This window comes from Sus scrofa, chromosome 6 (assembly GCF_000003025.6).
Source record: "Sus scrofa isolate TJ Tabasco breed Duroc chromosome 6, Sscrofa11.1, whole genome shotgun sequence".
NCBI lineage: Eukaryota > Metazoa > Chordata > Mammalia > Artiodactyla > Suidae > Sus > Sus scrofa.
The window spans coordinates 138859667-138879926 of NC_010448.4; the positions used below are offsets into that span (position 1 = coordinate 138859667).

General features: G+C 33.3%; 1 protein-coding gene across 7 annotated transcripts in view; it reads right to left on the minus strand.

Annotated features, from left to right (window-relative positions):
• The window catches only part of LOC102164667 (serine/threonine-protein kinase TNNI3K), a 279425-nt gene that overhangs the window by 224897 nt on the left and 34268 nt on the right, over nt 1–20260 (minus strand). The window lies entirely within an intron of this gene.

Consider the following 20260-nt stretch of genomic DNA (forward strand, 5'->3'; position numbering starts at 1 on the left):
TCTCTTTTTACCATGTCCCTAGATGTCCAATGAGTTGCTCAGGTTTTCGTTTTTCAGAAATTATGACAGAGTCTATTCAATACCTCCTCACAAAATTAATAAAAGTTAAGAAGATTGTTCTAAAGCTGATGGAATTGTGAACTTAAAATGAAAACAAATATACAGAAATCTAAGCTGTAAAATTACCTAGAAAGTTGGAAAGCTTTTTGAATGTAAAGAAAAAAGAATAAAATCTTTCCTTGTCATTCGGTACATTTTCAACTCATTGTATTTATGCCAATATCAGCAAATAATTCAATTTAATGCAATATAATAAATATTGCCATCCAACCCCATCAGAGAGAATGCCATAGGAGAAGATGATTTAGCCAAATACCTACCTAGTCTTTCCATAAGAGAACCACTGCCTGCCTCTCCAGTATCATACTTCCAAACTCCCTTATCTTAAACTTTAAAGTCCAGACTTTAGTTTTCCCCCATATACACCATAATGTCTGTTGCCTCTATGACTTTGTTTATGCTGTTCCCTCCACCTTAAATGTTTCCACATCAAATAGGGTGACTTAGTTTCCACATCTATAAAATAAGGATAACAATGTCACCTATCTTACAGAGTCATTGTGAGAATATAAAGAGATAATCAATAAAAGTGCTTTGAAAATAACTGGCACTTTGAAAACACCCAATAAAATTTGTTTTCATAGACAAGTGACTTAATCTATGTTATATTTTCTTCTCAAGAGTTGTAGCCAATGACATACTGTCAGTATGGAGATCTACTGTATCAAACTTTTTCAAAAATGCTGAAGTCTACTTATGTGATATACAGCTTTATAAAATATTGGGCTCACACTAGCAGCATGATAAAAATTGCAAAATAAACAGTATTACACACACATATATTGATAAATTATCTAGATGAAAAATAAACTTCAATGTTATGTCCTAAGGTGTAAAAGCCAATAACCATAAGCAACCAGACACATAAGTTTTCATCATCAGTCAGCACACCTCAGGTTAGAGGCTGCTATGTTTAAAGTGGCAAATAATTTGACATGTTTCACAAAATCAATAAGTCAGGTGTTCTTTATTTCTGTTTTCCCCCTCTCTGCAGAACAAGAACTTACTCTATATCTTTCCACCTGATCTAATTCAGAAAGAAAAATATCAAGTCTTAATTTAAAATGAGTGATGTTGTACAGAGTTTTAGACTATATATCTCTTCAAAGCTGTCACTTACCTCTCACTACTTTCCCTATATTCCAAAACAAGTTTAAATTAAACACAGATCAATACTAAATCTGCCAGTTGCTGTCTTATTTATAGCACTGTTAGAAGGGATACTGATGTTCTTTTACAAGCCAAGATGGACACTTTTTGAAATTTAAATTAAAAAATGAAAATATTTTGTGGACTTTAATTAGCCATAAGCTGTCTACTATTTTGTTGATCTTATGTATTATTTCCCATTCATCTCCCATATAAGGTACAGAGAAGCATGTTCTATATAGTACATGGGAGAATGTCAGTTTTCATAACCCAAACTTGATAAATATAAAATTATAATATAATCTGAGGATTTAAAAGGAGAGAATGCCATAGGAGAAGATGATTTAGCCAAATACCTACGACCTTATCTAGTCCATATCTACGATACCTTTAAAAATTTAGATGCTTTAACTCCAAAGTTGAATGATGAAATATTAGCTAATACATGGCATGGCAGTTGTACATTTATATTTAAATAAAATATATTCACAATTTACTACTTTAATGCTTAAATTCAAAATTATATAAATGACCAAGAGACCTCATAACTCACTACAGTCATTTACTGCAGTTTTCATTCCCTGACTATTGTGGTGTATGGTCTCTGTGACACCAATATCAAGTTATCTATTGTGTGCCTTCATTTTCTACTTTTTGAACAGGTATGTCTATTGTGATAATCTATGCCTAGTTTACCAGTGTATCCTGGGTATACGAAAGGAAGATAACTTGACTCTTCAGTTCATAGGAATTCAGATAGAGATAAAAAAATAGTAGAGTCATTGAACTCAAGGTTCCTCATCCATACTTGGACTTGATTTATTTGATGAGCTCCTGGAATAAAATCATGGTGTAGTAATGAAATATGACTTCTGGAGGGAAATTGGAAAGGGTGAGTATGTTTTGAATTTGGGATTAAAGTAAATAAATGAAAAAAAACACAGAGGTATTGTCACAGAAATTGACAATCTGATTTTTAAATTTATAATGCATTTAAAGGCCAAAAATGGCAAAGAAAAATCTTAAGAACAAGATTAGCACATTTATACCCCTGGATATCAAACTCACTATAAAGCGTCAGCAATGAAGAGAGTTATTTTGACATACAACAAACAAACAGAAAAGTAGAACAGAATAGCATCCAGGAAATGTTATAAAATTGGGTTGTGATGATGGTTATACAACTATAAATATAATAAAAGTCACTGAGTTAAAAAAAAGGAATAAAGTGCAGGAAACAGACTGTTACAAATATAGATACCTAATTTTTGGCATTAAAAAAAGATGGAATAAATGGAAGTACAAAACATGTTGGTAGATTTAACACTGAATATATAAGTACTAACAATGCAAATGGATTAATCTTTAAATTAAAATAATGAATATTTGGGTAGGATAAAATACAATTTGACTATATGCTATTTATAAGATATACATCTAAAGTATATTTATAAAGGCTTAAACAAAAGGATAAAAAAAATATGCCCAATCAATCTAGGCAGGAAAATTTGGTATGGCTACAATGTTATGAGAAAAATTAGACTTCATGGGTAAAGTAAAGCATTGCTGAAGATAAAGGTCAATTCATTGTGATGAAAGGATCATTTCCCCAGGAAACTATAACCACCTGCATACCTGATAACACATAGCATCAAAATATTTTAGGTAAAACCTTATAGAATTAAAACAAGAAACATATGCATAATCATAGTGGGGGATTTTAACATATAGTTTATAAAATAATCCCCCCCAGAAGAAGGACATGGAAACTTGACCAAATTAGCACATACAAAACAGGTAACAAACAACTGCATAATGCATATTCATTTAAAGAACACATGAAATATATTCACATTGACTACACACTGGTCCATATAGAAACACTTAATATATTTCAAATGGGAAAACTAATGATGAAACTCTCTGACCATGGCGCAAATCTTCTTAAAAATCAGTAAGAAAAGGGTGGGAGAAAAGACGGTCTCTTCAATAACTGGTGCTGGGAAAACTGAACAGCTACATGTAAAAGAATGAAAATAGAACATTGTCTAACACCATACACAAAAATAAACTCAAAATAGATTAAAGACTTAAACATAATGCCAGATACTATAAAACTCCTAGATGAAAACATAGGCAAAACATTCTCTGACATAAATCACAGCAGTATCTTTTCTGATCCACCCCCCCAAAATAATGAAAATTAAAACAAAAAAAAATGGGACATAATTAAATTTAAAAGCTTTTCCACAGAAAAAGAAACTATTAACAAAACAAAGACAACCCACAGACTGCGAAAAAAATCTTTGCCAACAAAGCAACCAGGTGACAAGGGATTAATATCCAAAATATATAAACATCTCATACAGTCTTATATAAAAAAGTAGCATTACTACTTAAAAAAAAATGGTTAGAAGATTAAAGAGTCATTTCTCCAAAGAAGACAGATGGCCAAAAACTACATGAAAAGTGCTCAATATCAATAATTATTAGAGAAATCAAAATCAAAACTACAATGAGGTATCACCTCACACCAGTCAGAATGGCCATCATCAAAAAGTCCACAAATGATAAATGCTGGAGATGGTGTGGAGAAAAGGGAACCCTCCTACACTGTTGATAGGTATGTAAGCTGGTGTAACCACTATGGAGAACAATATGAAGGTTCCTTAAAAAACTAAATATAGAACTATCATATGATCCAGCAATTCTACTCCTGGGCATCTATCTGGAGAAAACCATAATTTGAAAGGATACATGCACCCCAATGTTCACTGCAGCGCTATTCACAATAACCAAGACATGGAATGTTTATGGACAGATGAATAGCTAAAGAAGATGTGGTACATATATACAATGGAATATTACACAACTCTTAAAAAGCATGGCATAAATGCCATTTGCAGCAGAACAGATAGACCTAGAAACTATCACACTACGTAAGTCTGCCAGAGAAAGGCACATAGCAAATGAGATCACTAATACATGGACTCTAATAGAAATGATACAATAGAACTTACAAAACAGAAACAGACACAGATATTTCAAAAGCAAACTTATGTTTACCAAAGGGGAAACATGAGATGAAGGAGAGATAAAACAGGTGGTTGAGGCTGATATATACATACACTACTATATATAAAATAGATGGGTAACAAGGACCTACTGTTTAACACAGAGTAATTTACTCAATACTATGTAATAACCTATATGGGAAAAGAATCTGAAAAGGAGTGGATATATGTATATGTATAACTGATTTAATTTGCTGTGCAACTGAAATTAACACAACTTTGTAAATCAACTATATTCCAATAAAATTTAAAAAATACAAAAAAATCCATCACTGTATCAAAAAATTAATAAATGGCTACATAAAAATACTGTTTGTAAAGTTGGAAACCTACTTTTATTTATTTATTATTTAAGTTTTTACAACAGTGGTTCTTTTTTAAATTTTTAATATTTTTTTATTTCCACAATACATTTTTTTTCTATTGTACAGCATGGTGATCCAGTTACACACACACGTATATACATTCTTTTTTCTCCCATTATCATGCTCCATCATAAGTGACTAGACATAGTTTTCGGTGCTACACAGCAGGATCTCATTGCTAATCCATTCCAAAGGCAATAGCCTGCATCTATTAACCCCAAGCTCCCAATCCATCCCACTTCCCTCCTGGCAACCATAAGTCCATAATCTTCTTTTCTGTGGAAAGGCTCATTTCTGCCATATATTAGATTTCAGATACAAGTGATATCAAATGGTATTTTTTTCTGACTTACTTCACTCAGGATGAGAGTCTCTAGTTCCATCCATGTTGCCGCAAAGGGCATTATTTTGTTGATTTTTATGGCCGAGTAGTATTCCATTGTGTATATATACCACATCTTCCTAATCCAATCATCTGTCAGCGGATATTTGTTTTGGCTATTGTGAATAGTGCTGCAATGAACATGTGGGTGCATGTCTTCTTCAAGGAAAGTTTTGTCTAGATATATGCCCAAGAGTGGGACTGCTGGGTCATATGATAGTTCTATGTATAGATTTCTAAGGTACCTCCATACTGTTCTCCCTAGTGGTCATACCAGCTTACATTCCCACCAACAGTGCAGGAGGGTTCCCTTTTCTCCACTTCACCTCCAGCATTTGTTATTTGTGGACTTAATTAATGAGGGCCATTCTGACTGGTGTGAGGTGGTATCTCATGGTAGTTTTGATTTGCATTTCCCTACTAATCAGGGATGTTGAGCGTTTTTTCATGTGCTTGTTGGCCATCTGCATATCTTCCTTGGAGAAACGTCTATTCAAGTCTTTTGCCCATTTTTCCATTGGGTTTTTGGCTTTTTTTGACACTGATTGTATAAGTTGTTTGTGTATTTTAGAGATTAAGTGCTTGTCAGTTGCATCATTTGAAACTATTTTCTCCCATTCTGTAAGTTGTCTTTTTGTTTTCTTTTTGGTTTCCTTTGTTGCTTTGGAAGAGTGACCTGAGAAAACTTTTGTAAGGTTCATGTCAGAGAATGTTTTGCCTATGTTCTCTTCCCGGAGTTTGATGGTGTCTTGTCTGAAACCTGCTTTTAAATAATGTGTGGGCCAAAAAGAACTCAAAGTAGAATAAAATATTTTGAACTGAATAATAACAAAATATGATATATCAAAACTTGAACAATATAGTCAAAATAAATGTGGAAATTTATACCCTTAAAAGGTTTTAGAAAAAAGCTAACAATGAGTTAAACTATATATCCATCTTAATAAATTAGAAAACAAATGGCAAAAAATAATTCAAATAAGTTTGAAGATAAGATAAAGGAAGGTAAGAGCAGAAGTAGGTGAAAAAGAAAACAAACATGTAATAGAGAAACAACAAAGCCAGAAATCATTTCTTTGGAATGACTTATAAAATTGCTAAATATGTGATGAGACTGACAGGTAAAAATATAACCAAAATATCTAATATCATGAATGAAAATGAACATAGCACTATTGATAGTATAGAAAATTAAAAGCACTAATTTGTGATGTTTGAATACTCTGATAGACTAAGACTTTTTTCTATGACTAGCAATTAAGATGATGTGATAATGTTCCACAAAGAGACATATAGACTAACTGAACAGAATAAAGATCTAGAAACAGAGTCACAATTAAATGGCTACCTGATATATCTAGGAGTTGGTACTGTAGATCATCAATAAGGAAAATGTAGGGGCTTTTCAATAAATTTTGTTGATACAACTGAACATAGAAAAAAATTAAGTTGGACCCATACTTCACACCATAAACTGCAATCAATTTTAGATGGATAAAACACTTAATATTAAAGATAAACCATAAAATTTAAAGAGGAAGCAATAAGAAAATAACTTCATGAAATTGAGCCTGGGGGATTCTTGAACATTATATACACACATTAACCATGAATTAGGGAAGTTATTTGTAGCACATATGTAGCCACAAAGGAGAAAGGAGAGGCATTTTAGAACAGTGGTTAAGATCATGGATTGTGAGGTCATATAACCTAGGCTAGAACACTACCTGTATAACTTACTAGCTATTAAGTTATTTCACCTTTTTATATCTCAATTTCCTAATTTGTGAAACAAGACTAATGATGTCATTCCCTAGATAAAAGAAGATTAATTTGTGTAATATGCTTAGAACATTTGCTGGCACACAATAAGCCCTGCATACATGTTAAATGCTATTATTCTTCTTTTCATAATACATCAAAAATAGTTTGTACAAATCAATTAAAAGAGACTAACATTTCAATAGAAAAATATAAAAGGGGCACTTCACAAAAAGGGAAAACTCTAATAGCGCATACATATCAGAGATGTTCGATCTCATAAGTAAACAGATAAATGCAAATAAAACTAAAATGTGATACTATTTCATACCCACCAGCTTTGGGGTGAAAAAAAACAAGTCTACCATACACAGGCTGGTGAGGATATGAAGCAAGAAAACACTTATATATTAAACTATCCACTGGGTAGGACTGTAAAATAGTTCAATTCCTTGCACATTCACATTACTCTATAATCTAGTAATTCTAATCTTAGATTTATGTCCTAGGGAAGATCTTGTGATAATACCCTAGGAGACAAATACAAAAACTATCATACAACATTGTCTATAATAGCAAACTATTTAAAGCAACTCACATATCCACTAAGAGTAAACTGAATAAATAATGGGAAAATAAATGAATTACAGCTATAAAAATTAACATGGACCTTACAAACTTAATGTAAAAAAAAGAACTAAGTCATAAAAATTTTATGTTTGTGATTACATTTACACAGTGTTCAAGAACAAAAAATTAAGAACAATATAATTCATGTTATACACATATACATACATATACGTAATATCTAGGAACATAAATTTAGGAAAGCAAGAGAATAGTTATGGTAAGTAGAGAGAGGAAGAGAGATGATTACTCTAGCGAAAGGAGATGAAACAGAATATCACATAAAGCTCTTGTGAAGAAGCTCTTGTATGTTTATACATAATCTTTTACATGCATGACACCTTTCTCAATAAAAATACATTTTAAAAAGAATAAAATAATGTATTGCACAGTTGTAAAGCTGTCCAAAGTATTTTTTCAATAAGCAAAAAATACTTCAGAAGCATTTAGTATGGTTCTATGTTTAAAAAATATATATGAAAAATCTGGAAGAATATCATCAAAATATGAACAGCAGTTACCTTAGGGTAACAATGAATAGGGAGAGGTATATAACTATTAATTATGTAGCCATCTCTGTAAAGTTTTATTTTTAAGAAAATGTATCCATTATAGTAATAAGATAAACTAAAAAGAAAACAAATTAAAAGTAATAAGTAAGATTAAATAATATGATAGTTTCACATGTCCTTGTTTACCTCGTTCCATGTCAATTCATAATCTTGGACAATGTCATGTTTAATGACTACACAGTGTCCCACTGTGCCCATATACTTCTTTATTTAATCAATGTTTATTGCCAGGCATTTAGCTTGTTTACTTACTTACTTTGCATAGGCACCCTTACAATTCAATTTCTTATTATTTCCATAAAATCAATTTCTAAAAGTGGATTTGCTGGATCATAACATATACAAACTCTTAAGGCCTAAAATGCAAAACATTTTCATCATAATTTGACAGTAGCATTTCGAAGGTGAATTCATTATTCACATATTGGTGCTGCGTTTTGTTCGATTATAAATGTTATATAAGCTCAGAGAGATTTCAAAGGCTTAGTTACTTAAATTAGACACAATCTCAACAATTCCAGAGTTCCACTGAGGGCTCAGACTTGATCTCTCAGAAAAGGAAAGAAATGTAAAATGGCAAAATATTTTCAGCAAAGAATGCATACCTACCCTAATCCCTGTAATCCCATACCTGGTATATTACCTCATATGTGGAAGTGCTCAAAGTGTACTTACTTAGCTAGAAATTCTAAGTTTGCCTGATTCACAGGAGACTCATATGGAATATCCAGAAAAGTTAGAAGCAAATATCTAATAGAAACAAGACAACAAGCTAAAAAATCCAGAGGCTTTTACAATAAAATAATTCCAGAGTTTGTTGAATGGATTTTCAAGGATTTGTGTTGTCATACTTGCTCATGTGAGCATTACCATCTAAACCAGTCCACTGTCCCTTTTTGAAATGATACATTCAATCCTTTTCAGTACAATCAGTGTAAAAGTTGTGTATTCGATTTGGCAACCAATTACAGTAAAATATACAAAATCAGACTGGAGAGGGTCTAGACATATAAATGATTCTCTAAGTATTAGATTAAGGGGGGGGAAGCAGATATAAATAATACAAGGATCTTTATTTATCCTGACAGTTCAAAATGGATCACAAGCTATCAATGGTAAGGCTGAGTGACAGCACAGGACCATGAATCAATAACTGATTTTATGCCAAAGAACACAATTTTCCTGTTAGATTGGAGACAACATTATTGATTAGAATAGAGATTAGGAAAGTTCAGCCACGTCACAGAGAGAGACATGCAGCTCTAACAGTGAATGCTCCCTTACAGGTATGTTGGATTTCCTTTTTGTGTAGTAGAATTAAATTTAAACTCCACTACTCTCTTGTGTTAGTATCACGCTTCATCATTATACGAAGACCAAGTTCCTCACCTATATTTTAAATTGGTCAAATGATGTATTAAATGGATAGAGAAAAATTTTAAAGACAAAACTTGATCATAAAACTTCATTTTACAGAACATATAGAGTAACTTATATGAAGCTATTAGGGAAAATTGCTTGTGATTTCATAAGCTACTTTCTTCATGAAAGGTATCATTAGAATCTCTTCTGCATTTATTGAGAGGAGAAATAATCTTACTCATTTTGTATAATTTCTAAAACAACACTTGAATTGTCATTAGTCATTTAACAAACATTTATTAACAATGTATACTATATGAAAAAGCACAAAACTTGTACCTGTGAGGGCTGTAAAGATTTTAACATGCAATTCCTATGCTCAAGAAAAATATATAATAATCAAGTAACACAACATTTATGAAAACAGACAGTATTAAGTGCTACATGTATAAAGAGCTGTGTTGATTAAGAGCATGGAAACATCTCAAGCTAGAGGGATCCAGCAGTTGATGAAGGTGGTGTTTCAGCTGAACTCTGAGGATGGGTGGGAGAGGTAAACTATAAAGAGGTTATGATATGATAAAAAGTACAGGGCATATAAGGGGGGTACTTAATTTAATTTAGAGAATGGGCTGCAAAACAAAGAATGTGAGAACCCATGGCTGAGAGGGTCCTCATGGCTATGAGGTAGGAGAACTGGCTCATGCCACTTAATCCTATGACGGCTGCATTTGGAGTTACCAAGGTTCTTGGTCAGAGAAGCAATTTTATCAAAGCCATGTTTTAAAGAACCTGGTACATTTTCAGAAATGAACTGAACTGTAAAAGATTGGGAGATAGCCTTATAAGTCAGTACTACTACAGGAAGTCCAGGGGGATTATGACAGTATGAATGTACAGAAGATTGAGGCAACATAGGAACTACCACTAGGATTTTTGTTTGTTATATTTGTTTAGGGCTACACCTGGGACATATGGAAGTTCCCAGGCTAGGGGTAGAATAAGAGCTATAGCTGCTAGCCTACACCACAGCCACAGCAATGTAGGATCCAAATCTCATCTGCACCCTACACCATAGCTCAAAACAAAGCCAGATCCTTAACCCACTGAGTGAGGCCAGGAACTGAACCTGCATCCTCATGGATACTAGTCAGGTTCATTTTTGCTGAGCCACATGGAAACTTCAGGAATATTCCTGGTAGTTCTAGACAAAAAATTTGTATCCATTGCCCTTTTTCTTATTTAATTTGAAATTTCCTCCAACTTTGCTAGATAGTCAACATATACCTTTTCAGGAGAGAATTATAAGAATGATTCTTCAACTCCTGGAAGGACCTGTCCAGGTGGGGAGATCGGCAGTAACTGTGGACAGCTCAGCCCAGAGATTAGGGAGTTAGTAGCCTGCTTTAGGGCACAGAAAAAAAGGAAAAAGGCAACAAAGTCAAAGATGCTTCAAGGGGTTATGTATCACAGTTACCCCAGTAGGCTTGTGCCTTCCTTAATTGATCCATGCTATATAATAGATATATTTGTCCATAGTCAGTTGTGTAAGAATACGTGACTAGAGGCAGGGGTACTGAGTGCTTTTAAGGTGCACCTCAGAAAAGAGAAGCTGTAAGAGATGGCAGCTGCTTAGAATCAGTCATGGGGGTTCTAGCCTCTCACTCCCATGTAACCTCAGCAAGGTTTTCAAGGTTGTTTTTTTGTTTTTTGTTTTTTTGAGATCCACCTAAGGAAGTCATCAAGGAGAATTACTCACACAACGTTTGGAGAAGATAAAACACGTAAAAGGCTCTACTCCCTAAATACCATCCCAGAATGAATCATCCCTGAGAGAAAGTAGTGAGCACCCACAATCTACTTTACTATTATCTACTTACTACTGGATTTGAAGTTGAGGTAGAAAATATTGGTCTTTCAATGTATTCCTAATTGAGGGGAATAAGAGTAGTAAATTTTCCCCTCCTGAGACATAGGAAGCTTGGAGGCTCTGAAACTCTGGGGATGTGACATGAGTAAGCTACAGAAGAAACCTTGATTGAAAACTCAGCCTTTGGAGTTCCCATTGTGGTTCATCAGAAATGAATCAAACTAGGAACCATGAGGTTGCGGGTTTGATCCCTGGCCTTGCTCAGTGGGTTAAGGATCCAACGTTGCTGTGAGTTGTGGTGTAGGTCACAGATGCAGCTCAGATCCTGTGTTGCTGTGGCTGTGGCGTAGACCAGCACCTGTAGCTCAGATTTGACCCCTAGCCTGGGAATCTCCATATGCCACAGGTGTAGCCCTAAAAAGCAAAAACAAAACAAAATGAAACAAAACTCGGCCTTTAAATACCTGGTAGGGAGTATGGCATAGGAAAAGAAATTAAATGCAGATGCATCAAAATATATTGTTTTTACTTATCAACTGCTCAATACCTAGCAAAGAAATTTTTTCTACCAGCTGATACACTGCATTACATAATTTATATATAAATGATATATGATATATAAAAATAATTTTATCTCTCTATCTACCTATCTTTTTTACTGTATGAAGGACCTAAGTTGTTGGAATCAATTCAGTGTATAGAAGGGCTGACATGGAGAGGCAAATCATAAAAAAAATACTGAATGCTAACAGAGGGATTTTTTAATTCGGATTGATTTGATTAGCAATAATCTTTGAATCTAATCTCTCAAGTAATGTTTCTTTCATCATTTTCCAGGGTAGCAAGCTGATGAACATCTCATTTACATTTTTATTAGCCTATAAAGCATTCCTGTTTATGCTCTTCTACTTTATCTGAAAGTAATACTTAAGGTTTAATAATAGTTGCTAGAATCTATGGCAAAGATAGAATCTTGAGTGCCAAAAAAAGTGACACTCAGCTAGCGTCCCCTTACATCACCCTTACAATTGCTCCATACTTAAGGCATTGCTTCTGAGACCATAAAATTACTGATTATGATGCATGATCTATGATCTTGTCTCAATCTCCAGACCAAAATCCTAGACAGTAGGAGACTGCCTTCTTGTCTTTAATAAACAGTATTCTGTAACAGAGGACACATTCAATAATTGGAGCACAGGGTTTCTGGTTTCAGCTTCTGGGAAATCTACTTTTGAATGCCACAGAAGATAGAGTGTTCCTAAATCAGGTCTCAGTTATTTCAGACTGTTGTTTATCTCAGACTTAACCATTTGACATGAAGCTTTCTCAAGCTTTGGCATCACAGAACTGCAGATGACTACTCAGACCCAAGTATAAACCTAACACCAATGAATGATGATAAGCATACCAATCAATCATTAACGGCATTCACAAGAGTGATATTTAAGCAATAATTTATACTGATGTGCATAGACTGGTATATTTGGCTCTTGCCTATGCCTTTTATCCCTGAATTGTGGTAGCCCATGATGTGCATATTGGGCTTATTCCTCTGCAAAATTTGGGGACAAATTAGAGATAAGGTAACAGTGCTGCATAGTGTGAAATCACATAGACTTACATGCCAGAATCTCAGAGAAAGATACATGGAGACAGACATACAGGGAGAGAGTTTCTTAGCTCTTTTTACAGATCCAGCACAACATTTATTCTAAAGTGCAAAAAAAAAAGTTGTAATGGACTGAATGGGCTCTTCCTGAACCTCATCAAATTTATATGTTAAAGCCCCAAACCCCAGTAGCTCCGAATGTAATCATAATCAGAGACAGGATCTTTAAAGACATAATTTAGTGGGCTCCCTAACCCAGTGTAACTGGTATCAGTATAAGATGAGAAGATGAAGACACAGAGAGCAAGAGAGGCACCAGGTACGCATGCACAGAGATACAACCATGTGAACACACAGCAAGAGGACAGTCATCTGCAAGCCAAGGAGAGAAGCTACCGAACAAACAAAACATGCCTATACCTTAATCTTGAACTTTTAGCTTCCAGACTGTGAGAAAATAAGTTGTTATTTAAACCATCTAGTCTGTGGTATTTTGTTATAGAAAATCTAGCAAACTAATAATATAAAAAAGAAAAGAAAACCATAGTCTAACCTCACTTACAAATATTAGCAAAAAAGTTCAGTAGCAATCTAAGAGAATAATGCGCTATAAGCAACTGTGTCATTGAGAGTGTAAGACCATTCAATGGAAGAATTACAATTGTCTAGAAACATCAGCCAATGCAATTAGGAAAAAGAAAAATAAGATTTTAATTACTGTAAGGAAGCAAATTTATTATAACATCTAGGAAATTTAATCGTCGACCAGGAATATACAAAAGCCTTACCTAAGAAATCTATTAGAAATAATAAGAAAAATTAATAAGTTCTATGATTATAAAATTAGAAATCAATAATTAGTAATTTTCCTGTATACAAACTATAACCAATTAAAAAAATGCAATGTTATTTGTATTAATAAAAAGATAAAATACTTAGGAATAAGCAGAGGCCACAAGGTGAAAGACAAACTCTGGTCTCGTAAATTTGAAAACATATATAAAAAATAATCAAGGAAGAAACTAATAACATAGGCTGCAACACATATGACAAAGCTTAATTCCTCTATATATAAAGATCTCTTCTGAATCAGGAAAAAAATTAATATAAAAATAAGAGCCTCTAGGATAAGGAATATAAAGAATCCATAGTACATCAATTAAAAAACCCTCAATTCTTTAAATAAAACTTAACAAGATTTTTATTAGTTATTTAAATTGGCAAAGAATAATAAATATTGCTGTTTTATGCAAAGAAAAGCAGGTATTCACACTGTAAAATGTAAACAAATCCACTTTTTGAAAGTTTTTTTTGGCAATAACTATAAAAATATAAAATTAATACCTTTTTGCCCAGTACACATATAAGCATGAATAATCATGGATGACCAAAGATGATTAAGTCCATTGTACCCCTCCTACCACAACATCATACACAGGTCATTGGCATTTTCAGGGTTCATCTATAGTTACCATGTATCAGTACTTCATTCTCTTTTATTCGTGAAAAAATTCCATAGTATAGATTTACTTAGCTTTTTAAAATTAATTTTTTATTTATTATTATTATTAAATTATAGTTGATTTACAATGTTTCATCAAGTTCTGTTGTATGACAAAGTGATGGCTATTGGATATTGGGTTTCCATTTAGGGTGACAAAAATATTCTAAAATTAGATTATGGTGATGATTGCCCAACTCTGTGAATGTGCCAAAAAAACACTGAATTTTATATTTTAAATGGATAAATTTCATGGCATATGAATTTTATCTCAACAGAGTTGTTAAAAATGTAATGCAAAAATATCGGAGATAAGAAATAGACTTAGGAGAATGGCGTTCATGTAAATAGGTACCAGAACATCCTCATGTGCTTTAGCTTTTGAGACAATTCAGAGCTGAGAATAGAGCACGAAATTCCCTGACATTTAAATTCTAAGGTTATATCTACCATTTCCAAACTTAAATTCTGGTCAGGTGAGCTGAAAGGTGGTTGTTTGAATTAGAAGAGGGCAGTGTAGTATCATGAGTGACAGTTGGCTCTGACACTAGACAGCATGTAAACACCCCCTCTACCAATGATTAGCTCTGTCACCTTGCACAGGTTACTTACCTTCTTCGCACCTCAGTTGTTTTTTTGTTTTTGGTTTTGGTTTTGGTTTTTGGTTTTGTTTGTTTTTTTACATATGGAAAATGAGGATAAAAATGTCAAATGAGGATTAAGTCAATTTTCAGATTCTAAATGAAGTTCATGAGGTATTATTGCCTACTCATAAATTGGAGGCATATCTGATACTTTTCAGTTGTAAAGCTCATGAGAACATTTTCTCCCTAAAGAGAGAGAGACAGACCACATTTTAAAATTCCAACCATTCACTTCTTCGTGCCTTTGGGAAGAAAACTCAAGCCATTTGAAAAGAAATAAGAGTCAGAAGCTCTTGGTAAACAGAACTCTCCCCTGTAACATTCAGATGATTTAGTTAAAAATGAACTGGAACAACATCAACATTTCCTTGAAATCAGAAATAAATTCCAAAATAACTGGGAAGCATTTCTGAAGCATTGCTTGAATAAGTGCTTACAATTCAAATATGGGATAGAATAAGATAAATTCAACTATGAAAATGATACTATCATCTGCATAAAGTATATACGAAACTATGCATTTCTGTGAAAAATTAAACACTCCACAATCCCTATACATTATATATTACATCATCCCTGACATGCTCTTCTGTTTGCTATTCAGTCGTCTAAAGCTGCAGATAATTGATTTGTCTCCTGATAACTGCAGAAACTACTGCATGAAATATAAAGTGTAACAGCTTTTTAAAGAGATATTTGACTAAGTATAAAGTGTTTTACACTTGTGTATGTGTGTTGTGTGTGTGTGTGTGGATGGAGGGGGTAGGTGTGTTGTGTGTGTTCAATGCTTACAGACATACACTGTATCTCCATGGGTTCTGGTGTCCATTTACTAAATACCTTATAAAATTATACTTGAATCAATTTACATTGCGTTAATTGTGCATGTAGCAATATCTGGGCCTTGGATAATAACATATCCATGTTTTGTTTTCTGAATATTTGTTTTGTGTCTTATGGCTGTGACCCTGTTTTAGCAGTACACACAAGAGTCAAATGGAGTCATTGTTATTTTATTTACAAGACTACAGATTTGAAGTCCAATAATCATGTTTGAGGCCTATTCATCTCATTTGTTTATTATCTGCATGGTCCTATGGAAGTCATTTAACTTCTGTGATCCTCAGTTTCCTCACTGGTAAACTGAATCTAATGGTAACTCTCTCACAGGAGAACCAAGTGACAAATGTTAGCTAATATTTCTCATCTTCCATGCTTGAGAGAGTGTATGACTCATGTGCCCCCTGGACTCAAAGGGGAGATAATGTTTAATGTTATGTTTATGCTGACAGGATCTTATGCCTTATATCAAGCAGTATACACATATGTGTTGATGGACAGATAAATCAGGCAGGGAGAAGTAGTGAAATCTGGCATAAGCAATGTTTGCCTGCTTTTCAAAGCAAAGTAAATCCAAGATTGAGTCTCAAATTGCAGCCAGTATGTCTAGGAAGGTGCGGCACATGTTCTCTTCCATTATTGAAGAAGACAGCTGCCTACTCAATGCAAATTTTATTGTAAGATTGTTTAATAGAATTCACAATTATGGGAGGACACACACTTGAGACACTAATGGAGGGTCTGAATTTGATATGTGCAGACAAAGAGGACTGTCAGATTTAGCATCGGTTATTGTTTCAAAGAAAAAGGTGGGCAATAAAAGAAAGTGACTAATAATGAAAGGAAGCTCCCACTGATCCACTGCCACATTGCCAGCTAACTAAGACTAAAAGCTAGGAGTGGAATAAGCATCTACGTTTTTGGTATAGTAAGTAAATACTATTATATATATCTTATCCTATTGTACTCAACCTTTCTGCACAATTTGATAACCAGGATGTTTCATCTATTGAAATGTTTTATACCCCTAATTATTTTGATACATACTGCAATACTTACTGCAATATGTACTGCAGAGTGGGATGTTTTCCTCATCCCACTCTGACCAATCTTTCTTTGTCTCCTCATTCACTGTTCAATAATTCCTCAAATCTCTGTGAATGTTCTCTTAGACTCAGTCTTTAGCCAACTTTCAGCTACTGTTAGGGTTTCAAATATCATAAATATTTCCAAAAACTTACATTAAGTCCCAGTTTCTCCAATGAATGCTAGTTGTATATTACTAAATAGCTAACAAACATTTCCACTTGAAAATCTGGATGTTATCAGTAAATTAACATATCTGGAGATAACTGATTTTTCCTCAGAATTGAATCCTTTACCCAATCCTTTATCTTTGTCTGTTAAATCATCATATCATCACTCTGGATTCCATACTGAGGTCAAAGAACTCCTCTTCAATACATTATCTATCCTATCTCCAATCTTTCTCTTACCAAAAGAGTCTCAATAGCTTACTTCCCTTTGGAAAATTCCTATTGGCTGTAAGCATCTTTAAATAAAGGGAATTTCCGCCTTCTATGCCTCTCTTTACATACTATCTAGCTTTGCGGACTGTACATCATAAAATATAATAATTGCTTATTGAATTAAATTTTATTCCTTGGACTTCCATTTTCAATTTCCTTAGTCTGGTCCATTTGAACATTCAAATGTTACATGGACTCTCCACAATCTTTTCATGCTATCATTCTATTCACTCCCCTAAATGTACTTGGCTTATTTTTCCTTCTCATTTTTAGACATGATTCCTCTTCTTTTCTCTGTTCAGTTCTTATTACTCTTCAAAGTTCAGCCCAATTTCCAACCTTGTCTCATAAATTCTTCCCTAACCATTCTACTCCACCTTGATCTCAAATTCCAGTGAGGCCCAAACACTTCTAATTTTGTCTTCTTTGCCATTCCTTGTATGTAATGATATTTCTAATTATCAAACCCACTCTTATCTTTGACTCTTTCCTCTTCCATACTTATAACTATAATGCTATTTTACTTTTGAGTTGCCTATATAAATATTCCTGTGTATTCTTTCCTCTTCCATACTTATAACTATAATGCTATTTTACTTTTGAGTTGCCTATATAAATATTCCTGTGTATTCATTTTGTGTGCCTAGCTATATTATAAAGTCTTTAGGGGGGGAAAACTCTGTCATATTTTCCTATATCATTCCCATATACTAGCACAGTACCAGGAAAAGGTAGAGGCTCAAAAATACATGTTAAATGAATGAATGAGTGTGGTGGAAAATATATGAAAAGTGGGTATTTATTGCAATTAATAGCTTTAAAAGAAATAATTCAAAGAAAAAAGTTCTGCATTTTGAATATGATGCTTTCAGGATTTTTGGCCCATTTTCCTTTATTATTTGATCTGAAACTTAATTAGTCCATTAGATATAAAGAGAATAAAGACTAATGCATATATACCTGTTTTTTGTAGTATCCATGATTAACTATAAAAGTGATTGAATGTTATAGCACAGCTAATGAAGGAAGTTGGAGAACCCATAGAGAACCGCAAGACAAGGACAGAGACCAATTTGGAATTATTTTGGTCAATTTTTCCCTAAGGCTGGTAGAATAGATATGATACTTTCTTCCACACTATGATTTACAAAACAAGAGAACAGTTATTTGAATAGAAGATGAGACCAAGCTCTTAACCACCTTGCTTTTGACCCTGTGGTAATTCTATCGCTCACAAATATAATCAGCCTAGCACTAGACAAAAAGAATTTTGTTTTGCAGAACATATTCTTTCATTTTCCTGGCATTAAGAGGTTCAATATATTTCACTTAATGTCTATCTACCTCATCAATTCTTCTACCAAGACTTCTTCATATTTACTTTCCATTTACTTTATCACTGACCCCAGATGGTTTCTTTTTTCTTTTAAACATTTATATTTAAGTGATTTTAATGGGATTTCCCCTCTCCTTTTAAGTAATAAAATTCACTTATATTTATGATGAATATCATCAAAAACATTTATCTTCTGGCAAATAAGATTATATAGTAAGGGGTAGAAATATCAACGTGAAGGAAATTATTTTGTTCCCATTGAGATATGTTAATATTTATTAATGTAAGATCCCTGAAGTGACATTTTTTAAGGGAGCTGACTTATCCCCATTCTATAGGTATATGTATGACTTTATATGTAGCTTCATTTGTTCAGAGTTGTGTGTGTGTGTTAGTGAATAAAGTACACTTTAACTTGCAACATGACCAAAAGGGAGAAATAGATACTTACTCATTTACTACATTTTTGAGCTTACATGTGGTCACTACAATCAATAGAGCATGAAAATCATGGGAGTTTGACTAAAATGAACAGGAAATGACACAGCTTTTTTTCTCAATGGCTTTGTGATCTCTAACTAATTACTTTATATCTATTGGTTTTATATCTATTAAATAGCAGTGATAATAAAAATTATTTCAAGATTTGCAAAGTAAATTAAATAATGTAAATTAAACTGCTTTGCATGTATTAAATTAATATTTCAACAGTTAAATTTAAGATAAGATCCAGAGTTCCCCCTGTGGCTTTAAAACATGTCTGTTCTTGTTTGTTATCATCAGCTAACATCATTTCTACACTCTACCTCTAGTTCATACCACAGCAATAACTCTGGCTCACTCCTACCCCTCAAATACACTTAGCTATTTTCTGCCTCAGGGCTTTTGCATGTGCTGTTATATATACTATAAATAGCTTCATTACATAGCTTATTTAAATGGTGCCCACTTCTCCATTCTGTTTTTTGTTTTACCTCATTTTATTATTTTTCTAGTACACTCTAATAACATTATGTAATACTTTTTTTTCCTTATTGTCTGTCTTGTTCTCTACAACTAAATTCCAGAAAATTGCTTGTTTTACTTGCTACTGTTACCTCAGCAACTAGAACAGTATCTGATATACAACAGATGCTTAATAAATCAAATAATGTGTGAGTGAATGAATTAATGACTAATCTTTCTTTGAGTCCTTACCCTGAATGAAGTAATCTACGAAGTGCTTTATATGGATTATCTACTTAATCATTATAATAGCCCTATCACTATTTCTATTTTATAAAAGAAGAAAACAGAGGTGTCAGAAGGTACGGTAAGAGCTGCCTGACTCTAAAACCTATGCTATTTATCACTACTATACAGCCTCTGCATATCCAACTATCTTTATATTAACTGATGTTTGATTACACTGTTACAAAATAGACTGAACTATCAAAAGAGGATTTTTATATAGCTCAATATGATCTCCAAAAGAAATATGTGTGTCAAGCAGGTAAAAATTAAGCCAACTCCTAGA